A 17,065-nucleotide genomic window follows, 5' to 3' on the forward strand; every position below is an offset into this window, starting at 1 on the left:
ATGATGAGTGGGATATGCATACCAAATTTCATGAATATCGGATCAACTTTGACAAAGTTAAAATTTCAACGCGTTAGGGGGCGCTATAGAGCCGGCTAAACACACTGAGCCTAATGGCTATACAGTTACATAAAGTTCACAGGTGTCTATCATTTTGCCAAATTTTATGAGATTCCGAGTACCTAAAGGTATGTTCAAAATCTGAAAGACATAAGGGGGCGCTAGAGAGCCAACATGCCACGCCCAAGCAAAATTTCACCACTAAAATGAAGTAATTACTAGTTTGGATGTGTGTGTAAAGTTTCATAAATTTTTGTGCATCCTAAAGTCTTCAAATATGCGTTCGTAAATTCTAAAATCACGCAGGAAGTCCAACATGGCTGACTTCCTGTTTGCCGAAGAAATCTCAAAATCATTTAATCCAGGTATGAGGGCGTGAGCAATGACATACTTGAATTTCGTGAAGATCGAAGAAACTTTCTCTGAAAAACTGCGTACGTTAGGGGGCGCTATGGAGCCCTCTGGAGACACCCGAGCCCAGTCACTCCAGAACATTGAATTTCCCACCAGTTCTGACGCATACTCCACTTTTCGTGAGTTTTGGGGATGGCTAAGGTCGTCAAAAACGCGATCTACCAGCGGAAAAAGAATAATAATTAAAGCTGCAAGCAGCGATGAACGGGCCCTCGCCCCTACTTGCGCGTCGGGGATGCTGGCGGGACGCCGACCGACGCGGCCGGGGACCGTGAAACTGAAACTCTGACGAGCGCCACGACGCCTGCCGCAAGGCTCTACGACAAGCGGTTCACGAGTTATGAAGGGGGGCGTGGCTAATGTGTAGGGGGCGGGGATAACAACACCAACTTAACAGGCACTCTCTGCTGAGTGATATAACACCTCCCACAAGACTCTACGACAAACGGATCATGAGTTATGAAAGGGGGCGGGGCTAATGTGTAGGGGGCGGGCATAACCTTCACCAATGAAACAGGCACTCTCTGCTGAGTGATATGACACCACCCACAAGACTCTACGACAAACGGATCATGAGTTATGAAAGGGGGCGGGGCTAATGTGTAGGGGGCGGGCATAACCTTCACCCATGAAACAGGCACTCTCTGCTGAGTGATATGACACCTCCCACAAGACTCTACGACAAACGGATCATGAGTTATGAAAGGGGGCGGGGCTAATGTGTAGGGGCCGTGGCTATGACTATATTTTTGCATTTACATATAATCAGGACTGGACCCTTATCATACCTGAGAAATTTGGGGCAGATCGGACTATGTACAGTTGAGTTAGGGTTAACCCACTCTCTGCTGAGTGATATGACACATCCCACAAGACTCTACTATAAACGGTTCATGAGTTATGAAAGGGGGCGGGGCTAACGTCTTAGGGCGGGGCTATGAGTATAATTTTTCATATACATGTCATCAGTACTGGAGCACCATCATACCTGAGAGATTTGGGGCAGATCGGACTATGTACAGTTGAGTTACAATAACTGGCGAATGGCTCAAAATGGCCGCCACGCTACGGTCCGATCGTTAAGTGGACACTCATCATTTTAATAACTTTTCATCTTCAAGGTCTTAAGATGGTCCTGACCAAATTTCAACTCCATCTGATCAAATCTGTAGGAGGAGTTCGTTAAAGTACGCGGCCAATAAAACTCAAAAATTGGGAAAATCGTACATAAAATCCAATATGGCCGACTTCTGGGTGGGCGGGGCTTATGAAACCCAATGAGGAATATGTTTCAAATGATGAGTGGGATATGCATACCAAATTTCATGAATATCGGATCAACTTTGACAAAGTTAAAATTTCAACGCGTTAGGGGGCGCTATAGAGCCGGCTAAACACACTGAGCCTAATGGCTATACAGTTACATAAAGTTCACAGGTGTCTATCATTTTGCCAAATTTTATGAGATTCCGAGTACCTAAAGGTATGTTCAAAATCTGAAAGACATAAGGGGGCGCTAGAGAGCCAACATGCCACGCCCAAGCAAAATTTCACCACTAAAATGAAGTAATTACTAGTTTGGATGTGTGTGTAAAGTTTCATAAATTTTTGTGCATCCTAAAGTCTTCAAATATGCGTTCGTAAATTCTAAAATCACGCAGGAAGTCCAACATGGCTGACTTCCTGTTTGCCGAAGAAATCTCAAAATCATTTAATCCAGGTATGAGGGCGTGAGCAATGACATACTTGAATTTCGTGAAGATCGAAGAAACTTTCTCTGAAAAACTGCGTACGTTAGGGGGCGCTATGGAGCCCTCTGGAGACACCCGAGCCCAATCACTCCAGAACATTGAATTTCCCACCAGTTCTGACGCATACTCCACTTTTCGTGAGTTTTGGGGATGGCTAAGGTCGTCAAAAACGCGATCTACCAGCGGAAAAAGAATAATAATAATAATTAAAGCTGCAAGCAGCGATGAACGGGCCCTCGCCCCTTGCGCGTCAAGGATGCTGGCGGGACGCCGACCGACGCGGCCGGGCACCGTGAAGCCGAAACTCTGACGAGCGCTACGACGCCTGCCGCAAGGCTCTACGACAGGCACTCTCTGCTGAGCGATATAACACCTCCCACAAGACTCTACGACAAACGGATCACGAGTTATGAAAGGGGGCGTGGCTAATGTGTAGGGGGCGGGCATAACTTTCACCAATGAAACAGGCACTCTCTGCTGAGTGATATGACACCCCCCACAAGACTCTACTACAAACGGATCATGAGTTATGAAAGGGGGCGGGGCTAATGTGTAGGGGGCGGGGCTAACCATCCCCAATGAAACAGGCACTCTCTGCTGAGTGATATGACACCTCCCGCAAGACTCTACTATACACGGTTCATGAGATATGAACGGGGGCGGGGCTAACGTCTTGGGGCGGGGCTATGAGTATAATTTTTCATATACATGTCATCAGTACTGGACCACCATCATACCTGAGAGATTTGGGGCAGATCGGACTATGTACAGTTGAGTTACAATAACTGCCTGTTTCATGGCGAATGGCTCAAAATGGACGCCACGCCACGTTCCGCTCGTTAAGTGAAAACTCACGATTTTAATAACTTTTCATCTTCAAGGTCTTAAGATGGTCCTGACCAAATTTCAAATCGATCTGATTAAATCTGTAGGAGGAGTTCGTTAAAGTACGCGGCCTATAAAATGCTAAAAGTGACATGAAATCCAATATGGCCGACTTCCGGGTGGGCGGAGCTAATGAAACCCAATGAGGAATATGTTTCAAATGATGAGTGGGATATGCATACCAAATTTCATGATTATCGGATCAACTTTGACAAAGTTAAAATTTCAACGCGTTAGGGGGCGCTATAGAGCCGGCTAAACACACTGAGCCTAATGGCTATATATTTAAATAAAGTTCACAGGTGTCTATCATCTTGCCAAATTTCATGAGTTTTCGAGTACCTAAAGGTATGTTCAAAATCTGAAAGACATAAGGGGGCGCTAGAGAGCCAACATGCCACGCCCAAGCAAAATTTCACCAGTAAAATTAAGTAATTACTAGTTTGGATGTGTGTGTAAAGTTTCATAAATTTTTGTGCATCCTGAAGTCTTCAAATATGCGTTCGTAAATTCTAAAATCACGCAGGAAGTCCAACATGGCTGACTTCCTGTTTGCCGAAGAAATCTCAAAATCATTTAATCCAGGTATGAGGGCGTGAGCAATGACATACTTGAATTTCGTGAAGATCGAAGAAACTTTCTCTGAAAAACTGCGTACGTTAGGGGGCGCTATGGAGCCCTCTGGAGACACCCGAGCCCAGTCACTCCAGAACATTGAATTTCCCACCAGTTCTGACGCATACTCCACTTTTCGTGAGTTTTGGGGATGGCTAAGGTCGTCAAAAACGCGATCTACCAGCGGAAAAAGAATAATAATAATAATAATCCCCAGAAAAACAATAGGTTCCTTGCACTTCGTGCCAGGACACCGTTGGGTCCTGGCACTTTCGTGCTCGGGCCCTAATAATCCCCAGAAAAACAATAGGTTCCTTGCACTTCGTGCCAGGACACCGTTGGGTCCTGGCACTTTCGTGCTCGGGCCCTAATAATAATAATCCCCAGAAAAACAATAGGTTCCTTGCACTTCGTGCCAGGACACCGTTGGGTCCTGGCACTTTCGTGCTCGGGCCCTAATTAAAGCTGCAAGCAGCGATGAACGGGCCCTCGCCCCTTGCGCGTCGAGGATGCTGGCGGGACGCCGACCGACGCGGCCGGGCACCGTGAAGCCGAAACTCTGACGAGCGCCACGACGCCTGCCGCAAGGCTCTACGACAGGCACTCTCTGCTGAGCGATATAACACCTCCCACAAGACTCTACGACAAACGGATCACGAGTTATGAAAGGGGGCGGGGCTAATGTGTAGGGGGCGGGCATAACTTTCACCAATGAAACAGGCACTCTCTGCTGAGTGATATGACACCCCCCACAAGACTCTACTACAAACGGATCATGAGTTATGAAAGGGGGCGGGGCTAATGTGTAGGGGGCGGGGCTAACCATCCCCAATGAAACAGGCACTCTCTGCTGAGTGATATGACACCTCCCGCAAGACTCTACTATAAACGGTTCATGAGATATGAAAGGGGGCGGGGCTAACGTCTTGGGGCGGGGCTATGAGTATAATTTTTCATATACATGTCATCAGTACTGGACCACCATCATACCTGAGAGATTTGGGGCAGATCGGACTATGTACAGTTGAGTTACAATAACTGCCTGTTTCATGGCGAATGGCTCAAAATGGACGCCACGCCACGTTCCGCTCGTTAAGTGAAAACTCACGATTTTAATAACTTTTCATCTTCAAGGTCTTAAGATGGTCCTGACCAAATTTCAAATCGATCTGATTAAATCTGTAGGAGGAGTTCGTTAAAGTACGCGGCCTATAAAATGCTAAAAGTGACATGAAATCCAATATGGCCGACTTCCGGGTGGGCGGAGCTAATGAAACCCAATGAGGAATATGTTTCAAATGATGAGTGGGATATGCATACCAAATTTCATGATTATCGGATCAACTTTGACAAAGTTAAAATTTCAACGCGTTAGGGGGCGCTATAGAGCCGGCTAAACACACTGAGCCTAATGGCTATATATTTAAATAAAGTTCACAAGTGTCTATCATCTTGCCAAATTTCATGAGTTTTCGAGTACCTAAAGGTATGTTCAAAATCTGAAAGACATAAGGGGGCGCTAGAGAGCCAACATGCCACGCCCAAGCAAAATTTCACCACTAAAATGAAGTAATTACTAGTTTGGATGTGTGTGTAAAGTTTCATAAATTTTTGTGCATCCTAAAGTCTTCAAATATGCGTTCGTAAATTCTAAAATCACGCAGGAAGTCCAACATGGCTGACTTCCTGTTTGCCGAAGAAATCTCAAAATCATTTAATCCAGGTATGAGGGCGTGAGCAATGACATACTTGAATTTCGTGAAGATCGAAGAAACTTTCTCTGAAAAACTGCGTACGTTAGGGGGCGCTATGGAGCCCTCTGGAGACACCCGAGCCCAGTCACTCCAGAACATTGAATTTCCCACCAGTTCTGACGCATACTCCACTTTTCGTGAGTTTTGGGGATGGCTAAGGTCGTCAAAAACGCGATCTTGCAGCGGAAAAAGAATAATAATTAAAGCTGCAAGCAGCGATGAACGGGCCCTCGCCCCTTGCGCGTCGGGGATGCTGGCGGGACGCCGACCGACGCGGCCGGGCACCGTGAAGCCGAAACTCTGACGAGCGCCACGACGCCTGCCGCAAGGCTCTGCGACAGGCACTCTCTGCTGAGCGATATAACACCTCCCACAAGACTCTACGACAAACGGATCACGAGTTATGAAAGGGGGCGTGGCTAATGTGTAGGGGGCGGGCATAACTTTCACCAATGAAACAGGCACTCTCTGCTGAGTGATATGACACCCCCCACAAGACTCTACTACAAACGGATCATGAGTTATGAAAGGGGGCGGGGCTAATGTGTAGGGGGCGGGGCTAACCATCCCCAATGAAACAGGCACTCTCTGCTGAGTGATATGACACCTCCCGCAAGACTCTACTATAAACGGTTCATGAGATATGAAAGGGGGCGGGGCTAACGTCTTGGGGCGGGGCTATGAGTATAATTTTTCATATACATGTCATCAGTACTGGACCACCATCATACCTGAGAGATTTGGGGCAGATCGGACTATGTACAGTTGAGTTACAATAACTGCCTGTTTCATGGCGAATGGCTCAAAATGGACGCCACGCCACGTTCCGCTCGTTAAGTGAAAACTCACGATTTTAATAACTTTTCATCTTCAAGGTCTTAAGATGGTCCTGACCAAATTTCAAATCGATCTGATTAAATCTGTAGGAGGAGTTCGTTAAAGTACGCGGCCTATAAAATGCTAAAAGTGACATGAAATCCAATATGGCCGACTTCCGGGTGGGCGGAGCTAATGAAACCCAATGAGGAATATGTTTCAAATGATGAGTGGGATATGCATACCAAATTTCATGATTATCGGATCAACTTTGACAAAGTTAAAATTTCAACGCGTTAGGGGGCGCTATAGAGCCGGCTAAACACACTGAGCCTAATGGCTATATATTTAAATAAAGTTCACAGGTGTCTATCATCTTGCCAAATTTCATGAGTTTTCGAGTACCTAAAGGTATGTTCAAAATCTGAAAGACATAAGGGGGCGCTAGAGAGCCAACATGCCACGCCCAAGCAAAATTTCACCACTAAAATTAAGTAATTACTAGTTTGGATGTGTGTGTAAAGTTTCATAAATTTTTGTGCATCCTAAAGTCTTCAAATATGCGTTCGTAAATTCTAAAATCACGCAGGAAGTCCAACATGGCTGACTTCCTGTTTGCCGAAGAAATCTCAAAATCATTTAATCCAGGTATGAGGGCGTGAGCAATGACATACTTGAATTTCGTGAAGATCGAAGAAACTTTCTCTGAAAAACTGCGTACGTTAGGGGGCGCTATGGAGCCCTCTGGAGACACCCGAGCCCAGTCACTCCAGAACATTGAATTTCCCACCAGTTCTGACGCATACTCCACTTTTCGTGAGTTTTGGGGATGGCTAAGGTCGTCAAAAACGCGATCTTGCAGCGGAAAAAGAATAATTAAAGCTGCAAGCAGCGATGAACGGGCCCTCGCCCCTTGCGCGTCGAGGATGCTGGCGGGACGCCGACCGACGCGGCCGGGCACCGTGAAGCCGAAACTCTGACGAGCGCCACGACGCCTGCCGCAAGGCTCTACGACAGGCACTCTCTGCTGAGCGATATAACACCTCCCACAAGACTCTACGACAAACGGATCACGAGTTATGAAAGGGGGCGTGGCTAATGTGTAGGGGGCGGGCATAACTTTCACCAATGAAACAGGCACTCTCTGCTGAGTGATATGACACCCCCCACAAGACTCTACTACAAACGGATCATGAGTTATGAAAGGGGGCGGGGCTAATGTGTAGGGGGCGGGGCTAACCATCCCCAATGAAACAGGCACTCTCTGCTGAGTGATATGACACCTCCCGCAAGACTCTACTATAAACGGTTCATGAGATATGAACGGGGGCGGGGCTAACGTCTTGGGGCGGGGCTATGAGTATAATTTTTCATATACATGTCATCAGTACTGGACCACCATCATACCTGAGAGATTTGGGGCAGATCGGACTATGTACAGTTGAGTTACAATAACTGCCTGTTTCATGGCGAATGGCTCAAAATGGACGCCACGCCACGTTCCGCTCGTTAAGTGAAAACTCACGATTTTAATAACTTTTCATCTTCAAGGTCTTAAGATGGTCCTGACCAAATTTCAAATCGATCTGATTAAATCTGTAGGAGGAGTTCGTTAAAGTACGCGGCCTATAAAATGCTAAAAGTGACATGAAATCCAATATGGCCGACTTCCGGGTGGGCGGAGCTAATGAAACCCAATGAGGAATATGTTTCAAATGATGAGTGGGATATGCATACCAAATTTCATGATTATCGGATCAACTTTGACAAAGTTAAAATTTCAACGCGTTAGGGGGCGCTATAGAGCCGGCTAAACACACTGAGCCTAATGGCTATATATTTAAATAAAGTTCACAGGTGTCTATCATCTTGCCAAATTTCATGAGTTTTCGAGTACCTAAAGGTATGTTCAAAATCTGAAAGACATAAGGGGGCGCTAGAGAGCCAACATGCCACGCCCAAGCAAAATTTCACCACTAAAATGAAGTAATTACTAGTTTGGATGTGTGTGTAAAGTTTCATAAATTTTTGTGCATCCTAAAGTCTTCAAATATGCGTTCGTAAATTCTAAAATCACGCAGGAAGTCCAACATGGCTGACTTCCTGTTTGCCGAAGAAATCTCAAAATCATTTAATCCAGGTATGAGGGCGTGAGCAATGACATACTTGAATTTCGTGAAGATCGAAGAAACTTTCTCTGAAAAACTGCGTACGTTAGGGGGCGCTATGGAGCCCTCTGGAGACACCCGAGCCCAGTCACTCCAGAACATTGAATTTCCCACCAGTTCTGACGCATACTCCACTTTTCGTGAGTTTTGGGGATGGCTAAGGTCGTCAAAAACGCGATCTACCAGCGGAAAAAGAATAATAATAATAATAATCCCCAGAAAAACAATAGGTTCCTTGCACTTCGTGCCAGGACACCGTTGGGTCCTGGCACTTTCGTGCTCGGGCCCTAATAATAATCCCCAGAAAAACAATAGGTTCCTTGCACTTCGTGCCAGGACACCGTTGGGTCCTGGCACTTTCGTGCTCGGGCCCTAATTAAAGCTGCAAGCAGCGATGAACGGGCCCTCGCCCCTTGCGCGTCGAGGATGCTGGCGGGACGCCGACCGACGCGGCCGGGCACCGTGAAGCCGAAACTCTGACGAGCGCCACGACGCCTGCCGCAAGGCTCTACGACAGGCACTCTCTGCTGAGCGATATAACACCTCCCACAAGACTCTACGACAAACGGATCACGAGTTATGAAAGGGGGCGTGGCTAATGTGTAGGGGGCGGGCATAACTTTCACCAATGAAACAGGCACTCTCTGCTGAGTGATATGACACCCCCCACAAGACTCTACTACAAACGGATCATGAGTTATGAAAGGGGGCGGGGCTAATGTGTAGGGGGCGGGGCTAACCATCCCCAATGAAACAGGCACTCTCTGCTGAGTGATATGACACCTCCCGCAAGACTCTACTATAAACGGTTCATGAGATATGAAAGGGGGCGGGGCTAACGTCTTGGGGCGGGGCTATGAGTATAATTTTTCATATACATGTCATCAGTACTGGACCACCATCATACCTGAGAGATTTGGGGCAGATCGGACTATGTACAGTTGAGTTACAATAACTGCCTGTTTCATGGCGAATGGCTCAAAATGGACGCCACGCCACGTTCCGCTCGTTAAGTGAAAACTCACGATTTTAATAACTTTTCATCTTCAAGGTCTTAAGATGGTCCTGACCAAATTTCAAATCGATCTGATTAAATCTGTAGGAGGAGTTCGTTAAAGTACGCGGCCTATAAAATGCTAAAAGTGACATGAAATCCAATATGGCCGACTTCCGGGTGGGCGGAGCTAATGAAACCCAATGAGGAATATGTTTCAAATGATGAGTGGGATATGCATACCAAATTTCATGATTATCGGATCAACTTTGACAAAGTTAAAATTTCAACGCGTTAGGGGGCGCTATAGAGCCGGCTAAACACACTGAGCCTAATGGCTATATATTTAAATAAAGTTCACAGGTGTCTATCATCTTGCCAAATTTCATGAGTTTTCGAGTACCTAAAGGTATGTTCAAAATCTGAAAGACATAAGGGGGCGCTAGAGAGCCAACATGCCACGCCCAAGCAAAATTTCACCACTAAAATTAAGTAATTACTAGTTTGGATGTGCGTGTAAAGTTTCATAAATTTTTGTGCATCCTAAAGTCTTCAAATATGCGTTCGTAAATTCTAAAATCACGCAGGAAGTCCAACATGGCTGACTTCCTGTTTGCCGAAGAAATCTCAAAATCATTTAATCCAGGTATGAGGGCGTGAGCAATGACATACTTGAATTTCGTGAAGATCGAAGAAACTTTCTCTGAAAAACTGCGTACGTTAGGGGGCGCTATGGAGCCCTCTGGAGACACCCGAGCCCAGTCACTCCAGAACATTGAATTTCCCACCAGTTCTGACGCATACTCCACTTTTCGTGAGTTTTGGGGATGGCTAAGGTCGTCAAAAACGCGATCTTGCAGCGGAAAAAGAATAATAATTAAAGCTGCAAGCAGCGATGAACGGGCCCTCGCCCCTTGCGCGTCGGGGATGCTGGCGGGACGCCGACCGACGCAGCCGGGCACCGTGAAGCCGAAACTCTGACGAGCGCCACGACGCCTGCCGCAAGGCTCTACGACAGACACTCTCTGCTGAGCGATATAACACCTCCCACAAGACTCTACGACAAACGGATCATGAGTAATGAAAGGGGGCGTGGCTAATGTGTAGGGGGCGGGCATAACCTTCACCAATGAAACAGGCACTCTCTGCTGAGTGATATGACACCTCCCACAAGACTCTACGACAAACGGATCATGAGTTATGAAAGGGGGCGGGGCTAATGTGTAGGGGGCGGGGATAACCTTCACCAATGAAACAGGCACTCTCTGCTGAGTGATATGACACCTCCCACAAGACTCTACGACAAACGGATCATGAGTTATGAAAGGGGGCGGGGCTAATGTGTAGGGGCCGTGGCTATGACTATATTTTTGCATTTACATATAATCAGGACTGGACCCTTATCATACCTGAGAAATTTGGGGCAGATCGGACTATGTACAGTTGAGTTAGGGTTAACCCACTCTCTGCTGAGTGATATGACACATCCCACAAGACTCTACTATAAACGGTTCATGAGTTATGAAAGGGGGCGGGGCTAACGTCTTAGGGCGGGGCTATGAGTATAATTTTTCATATACATGTCATCAGTACTGGAGCACCATCATACCTGAGAGATTTGGGGCAGATCGGACTATGTACAGTTGAGTTACAATAACTGGCGAATGGCTCAAAATGGCCGCCACGCTACGGTCCGATCGTTAAGTGGACACTCATCATTTTAATAACTTTTCATCTTCAAGGTCTTAAGATGGTCCTGACCAAATTTCAACTCCATCTGATCAAATCTGTAGGAGGAGTTCGTTAAAGTACGCGGCCAATAAAACTCAAAAATTGGGAAAATCGTACATAAAATCCAATATGGCCGACTTCTGGGTGGGCGGGGCTTATGAAACCCAATGAGGAATATGTTTCAAATGATGAGTGGGATATGCATACCAAATTTCATGAATATCGGATCAACTTTGACAAAGTTAAAATTTCAACGCGTTAGGGGGCGCTATAGAGCCGGCTAAACACACTGAGCCTAATGGCTATACAGTTACATAAAGTTCACAGGTGTCTATCATTTTGCCAAATTTTATGAGATTCCGAGTACCTAAAGGTATGTTCAAAATCTGAAAGACATAAGGGGGCGCTAGAGAGCCAACATGCCACGCCCAAGCAAAATTTCACCACTAAAATGAAGTAATTACTAGTTTGGATGTGTGTGTAAAGTTTCATAAATTTTTGTGCATCCTAAAGTCTTCAAATATGCGTTCGTAAATTCTAAAATCACGCAGGAAGTCCAACATGGCTGACTTCCTGTTTGCCGAAGAAATCTCAAAATCATTTAATCCAGGTATGAGGGCGTGAGCAATGACATACTTGAATTTCGTGAAGATCGAAGAAACTTTCTCTGAAAAACTGCGTACGTTAGGGGGCGCTATGGAGCCCTCTGGAGACACCCGAGCCCAGTCACTCCAGAACATTGAATTTCCCACCAGTTCTGACGCATACTCCACTTTTCGTGAGTTTTGGGGATGGCTAAGGTCGTCAAAAACGCGATCTTGCAGCGGAAAAAGAATAATAATAATAATAATAATAATAATAATCCCCAGAAAAACAATAGGTTCCTTGCACTTCGTGCCAGGACACCGTTGGGTCCTGGCACTTTCGTGCTCGGGCCCTAATAATAATCCCCAGAAAAACAATAGGTTCCTTGCACTTCGTGCCAGGACACCGTTGGGTCCTGGCACTTTCGTGCTCGGGCCCTAATAATAATCCCCAGAAAAACAATAGGTTCCTTGCACTTCGTGCCAGGACACCGTTGGGTCCTGGCACTTTCGTGCTCGGGCCCTAATTAAAGCTGCAAGCAGCGATGAACGGGCCCTCGCCCCTTGCGCGTCGAGGATGCTGGCGGGACGCCGACCGACGCGGCCGGGCACCGTGAAGCCGAAACTCTGACGAGCGCCACGACGCCTGCCGCAAGGCTCTACGACAGGCACTCTCTGCTGAGCGATATAACACCTCCCACAAGACTCTACGACAAACGGATCACGAGTTATGAAAGGGGGCGTGGCTAATGTGTAGGGGGCGGGCATAACTTTCACCAATGAAACAGGCACTCTCTGCTGAGTGATATGACACCCCCCACAAGACTCTACTACAAACGGATCATGAGTTATGAAAGGGGGCGGGGCTAATGTGTAGGGGGCGGGGCTAACCATCCCCAATGAAACAGGCACTCTCTGCTGAGTGATATGACACCTCCCGCAAGACTCTACTATAAACGGTTCATGAGATATGAACGGGGGCGGGGCTAACGTCTTGGGGCGGGGCTATGAGTATAATTTTTCATATACATGTCATCAGTACTGGACCACCATCATACCTGAGAGATTTGGGGCAGATCGGACTATGTACAGTTGAGTTACAATAACTGCCTGTTTCATGGCGAATGGCTCAAAATGGACGCCACGCCACGTTCCGCTCGTTAAGTGAAAACTCACGATTTTAATAACTTTTCATCTTCAAGGTCTTAAGATGGTCCTGACCAAATTTCAAATCGATCTGATTAAATCTGTAGGAGGAGTTCGTTAAAGTACGCGGCCTATAAAATGCTAAAAGTGACATGAAATCCAATATGGCCGACTTCCGGGTGGGCGGAGCTAATGAAACCCAATGAGGAATATGTTTCAAATGATGAGTGGGATATGCATACCAAATTTCATGATTATCGGATCAACTTTGACAAAGTTAAAATTTCAACGCGTTAGGGGGCGCTATAGAGCCGGCTAAACACACTGAGCCTAATGGCTATATATTTAAATAAAGTTCACAGGTGTCTATCATCTTGCCAAATTTCATGAGTTTTCGAGTACCTAAAGGTATGTTCAAAATCTGAAAGACATAAGGGGGCGCTAGAGAGCCAACATGCCACGCCCAAGCAAAATTTCACCACTAAAATTAAGTAATTACTAGTTTGGATGTGTGTGTAAAGTTTCATAAATTTTTGTGCATCCTAAAGTCTTCAAATATGCGTTCGTAAATTCTAAAATCACGCAGGAAGTCCAACATGGCTGACTTCCTGTTTGCCGAAGAAATCTCAAAATCATTTAATCCAGGTATGAGGGCGTGAGCAATGACATACTTGAATTTCGTGAAGATCGAAGAAACTTTCTCTGAAAAACTGCGTACGTTAGGGGGCGCTATGGAGCCCTCTGGAGACACCCGAGCCCAGTCACTCCAGAACATTGAATTTCCCACCAGTTCTGACGCATACTCCACTTTTCGTGAGTTTTGGGGATGGCTAAGGTCGTCAAAAACGCGATCTTGCAGCGGAAAAAGAATAATAATAATCCCCAGAAAAACAATAGGTTCCTTGCACTTCGTGCCAGGACACCGTTGGGTCCTGGCACTTTCGTGCTCGGGCCCTAATTAAAGCTGCAAGCAGCGATGAACGGGCCCTCGCCCCTTGCGCGTCGGGGATGCTGGCGGGACGCCGACCGACGCGGCCGGGCACCGTGAAGCCGAAACTCTGACGAGCGCCACGACGCCTGCCGCAAGGCTCTACGACAAACGGTTCATGAGTTATGAATGGGGGCGGGGCTAATGTGTAGGGGGCGGGCATAACCTTCACCAATGAAACAGGCAGTCTCTGCTGAGTTATATGACACTTCCCACAAGACTCTACGACAAACGGATCACGAGTTATGAAAGGGGGCGGGGCTAATGTGTAGGGGGCGGGCATAACCTTCACCAATGAAACAGGCACTCTCTGCTGAGTGATATGACACCTCCCACAAGACTCTACGACAAACGGATCATGAGTTATGAAAGGGGGCGGGGCTAATGTGTAGGGGGCGGGGATAACCTTCACCAATGAAACAGGCACTCTCTGCTGAGTGATATGACACCTCCCACAAGACTCTACGACAAACGGATCATGAGTTATGAAAGGGGGCGGGGCTAATGTGTAGGGGCCGTGGCTATGACTATATTTTTGCATTTACATATAATCAGGACTGGACCCTTATCATACCTGAGAAATTTGGGGCAGATCGGACTATGTACAGTTGAGTTAGGGTTAACCCACTCTCTGCTGAGTGATATGACACATCCCACAAGACTCTACTATAAACGGTTCATGAGTTATGAAAGGGGGCGGGGCTAACGTCTTAGGGCGGGGCTATGAGTATAATTTTTCATATACATGTCATCAGTACTGGAGCACCATCATACCTGAGAGATTTGGGGCAGATCGGACTATGTACAGTTGAGTTACAATAACTGGCGAATGGCTCAAAATGGCCGCCACGCTACGGTCCGATCGTTAAGTGGACACTCATCATTTTAATAACTTTTCATCTTCAAGGTCTTAAGATGGTCCTGACCAAATTTCAACTCCATCTGATCAAATCTGTAGGAGGAGTTCGTTAAAGTACGCGGCCAATAAAACTCAAAAATTGGGAAAATCGTACATAAAATCCAATATGGCCGACTTCCGGGTGGGCGGAGCTAATGAAACCCAATGAGGAATATGTTTCAAATGATGAGTGGGATATGCATACCAAATTTCATGATTATCGGATCAACTTTGACAAAGTTAAAATTTCAACGCGTTAGGGGGCGCTATAGAGCCGGCTAAACACACTGAGCCTAATGGCTATATATTTAAATAAAGTTCACAGGTGTCTATCATCTTGCCAAATTTCATGAGTTTTCGAGTACCTAAAGTTATGTTCAAAATCTGAAAGACATAAGGGGGCGCTAGAGAGCCAACATGCCACGCCCAAGCAAAATTTCACCACTAAAATGTAGTAATTACTAGTTTGGATGTGTGTGTAAAGTTTCATAAATTTTTGTGCATCCTAAAGTCTTCAAATATGCGTTCGTAAATTCTAAAATCACGCAGGAAGTCCAACATGGCTGACTTCCTGTTTGCCGAAGAAATCTCAAAATCATTTAATCCAGGTATGAGGGCGTGAGCAATGACATACTTGAATTTCGTGAAGATCGAAGAAACTTTCTCTGAAAAACTGCGTACGTTAGGGGGCGCTATGGAGCCCTCTGGAGACACCCGAGCCCAGTCACTCCAGAACATTGAATTTCCCACCAGTTCTGACGCATACTCCACTTTTCGTGAGTTTTGGGGATGGCTAAGGTCGTCAAAAACGCGATCTTGCAGCGGAAAAAGAATAATAATAATAATTAAAGCTGCAAGCAGCGATGAACGGGCCCTCGCCCCTTGCGCGTCGAGGATGCTGGCGGGACGCCGACCGACGCGGCCGGGCACCGTGAAGCCGAAACTCTGACGAGCGCCACGACGCCTGCCGCAAGGCTCTACGACAGGCACTCTCTGCTGAGCGATATAACACCTCCCACAAGACTCTACGACAAACGGATCACGAGTTATGAAAGGGGGCGTGGCTAATGTGTAGGGGGCGGGCATAACTTTCACCAATGAAACAGGCACTCTCTGCTGAGTGATATGACACCCCCCACAAGACTCTACTACAAACGGATCATGAGTTATGAAAGGGGGCGGGGCTAATGTGTAGGGGGCGGGGCTAACCATCCCCAATGAAACAGGCACTCTCTGCTGAGTGATATGACACCTCCCGCAAGACTCTACTATAAACGGTTCATGAGATATGAAAGGGGGCGGGGCTAACGTCTTGGGGCGGGGCTATGAGTATAATTTTTCATATACATGTCATCAGTACTGGACCACCATCATACCTGAGAGATTTGGGGCAGATCGGACTATGTACAGTTGAGTTACAATAACTGCCTGTTTCATGGCGAATGGCTCAAAATGGACGCCACGCCACGTTCCGCTCGTTAAGTGAAAACTCACGATTTTAATAACTTTTCATCTTCAAGGTCTTAAGATGGTCCTGACCAAATTTCAAATCGATCTGATTAAATCTGTAGGAGGAGTTCGTTAAAGTACGCGGCCTATAAAATGCTAAAAGTGACATGAAATCCAATATGGCCGACTTCCGGGTGGGCGGAGCTAATGAAACCCAATGAGGAATATGTTTCAAATGATGAGTGGGATATGCATACCAAATTTCATGATTATCGGATCAACTTTGACAAAGTTAAAATTTCAACGCGTTAGGGGGCGCTATAGAGCCGGCTAAACACACTGAGCCTAATGGCTATATATTTAAATAAAGTTCACAGGTGTCTATCATCTTGCCAAATTTCATGAGTTTTCGAGTACCTAAAGGTATGTTCAAAATCTGAAAGACATAAGGGGGCGCTAGAGAGCCAACATGCCACGCCCAAGCAAAATTTCACCACTAAAATTAAGTAATTACTAGTTTGGATGTGCGTGTAAAGTTTCATAAATTTTTGTGCATCCTAAAGTCTTCAAATATGCGTTCGTAAATTCTAAAATCACGCAGGAAGTCCAACATGGCTGACTTCCTGTTTGCCGAAGAAATCTCAAAATCATTTAATCCAGGTATGAGGGCGTGAGCAATGACATACTTGAATTTCGTGAAGATCGAAGAAACTTTCTCTGAAAAACTGCGTACGTTAGGGGGCGCTATGGAGCCCTCTGGAGACACCCGAGCCCAGTCACTCCAGAACATTGAATTTCCCACCAGTTCTGAC

Source organism: Sebastes umbrosus, chromosome 16, assembly GCF_015220745.1.
Source record: "Sebastes umbrosus isolate fSebUmb1 chromosome 16, fSebUmb1.pri, whole genome shotgun sequence".
NCBI classification, from domain to species: domain Eukaryota; kingdom Metazoa; phylum Chordata; class Actinopteri; order Perciformes; family Sebastidae; genus Sebastes; species Sebastes umbrosus.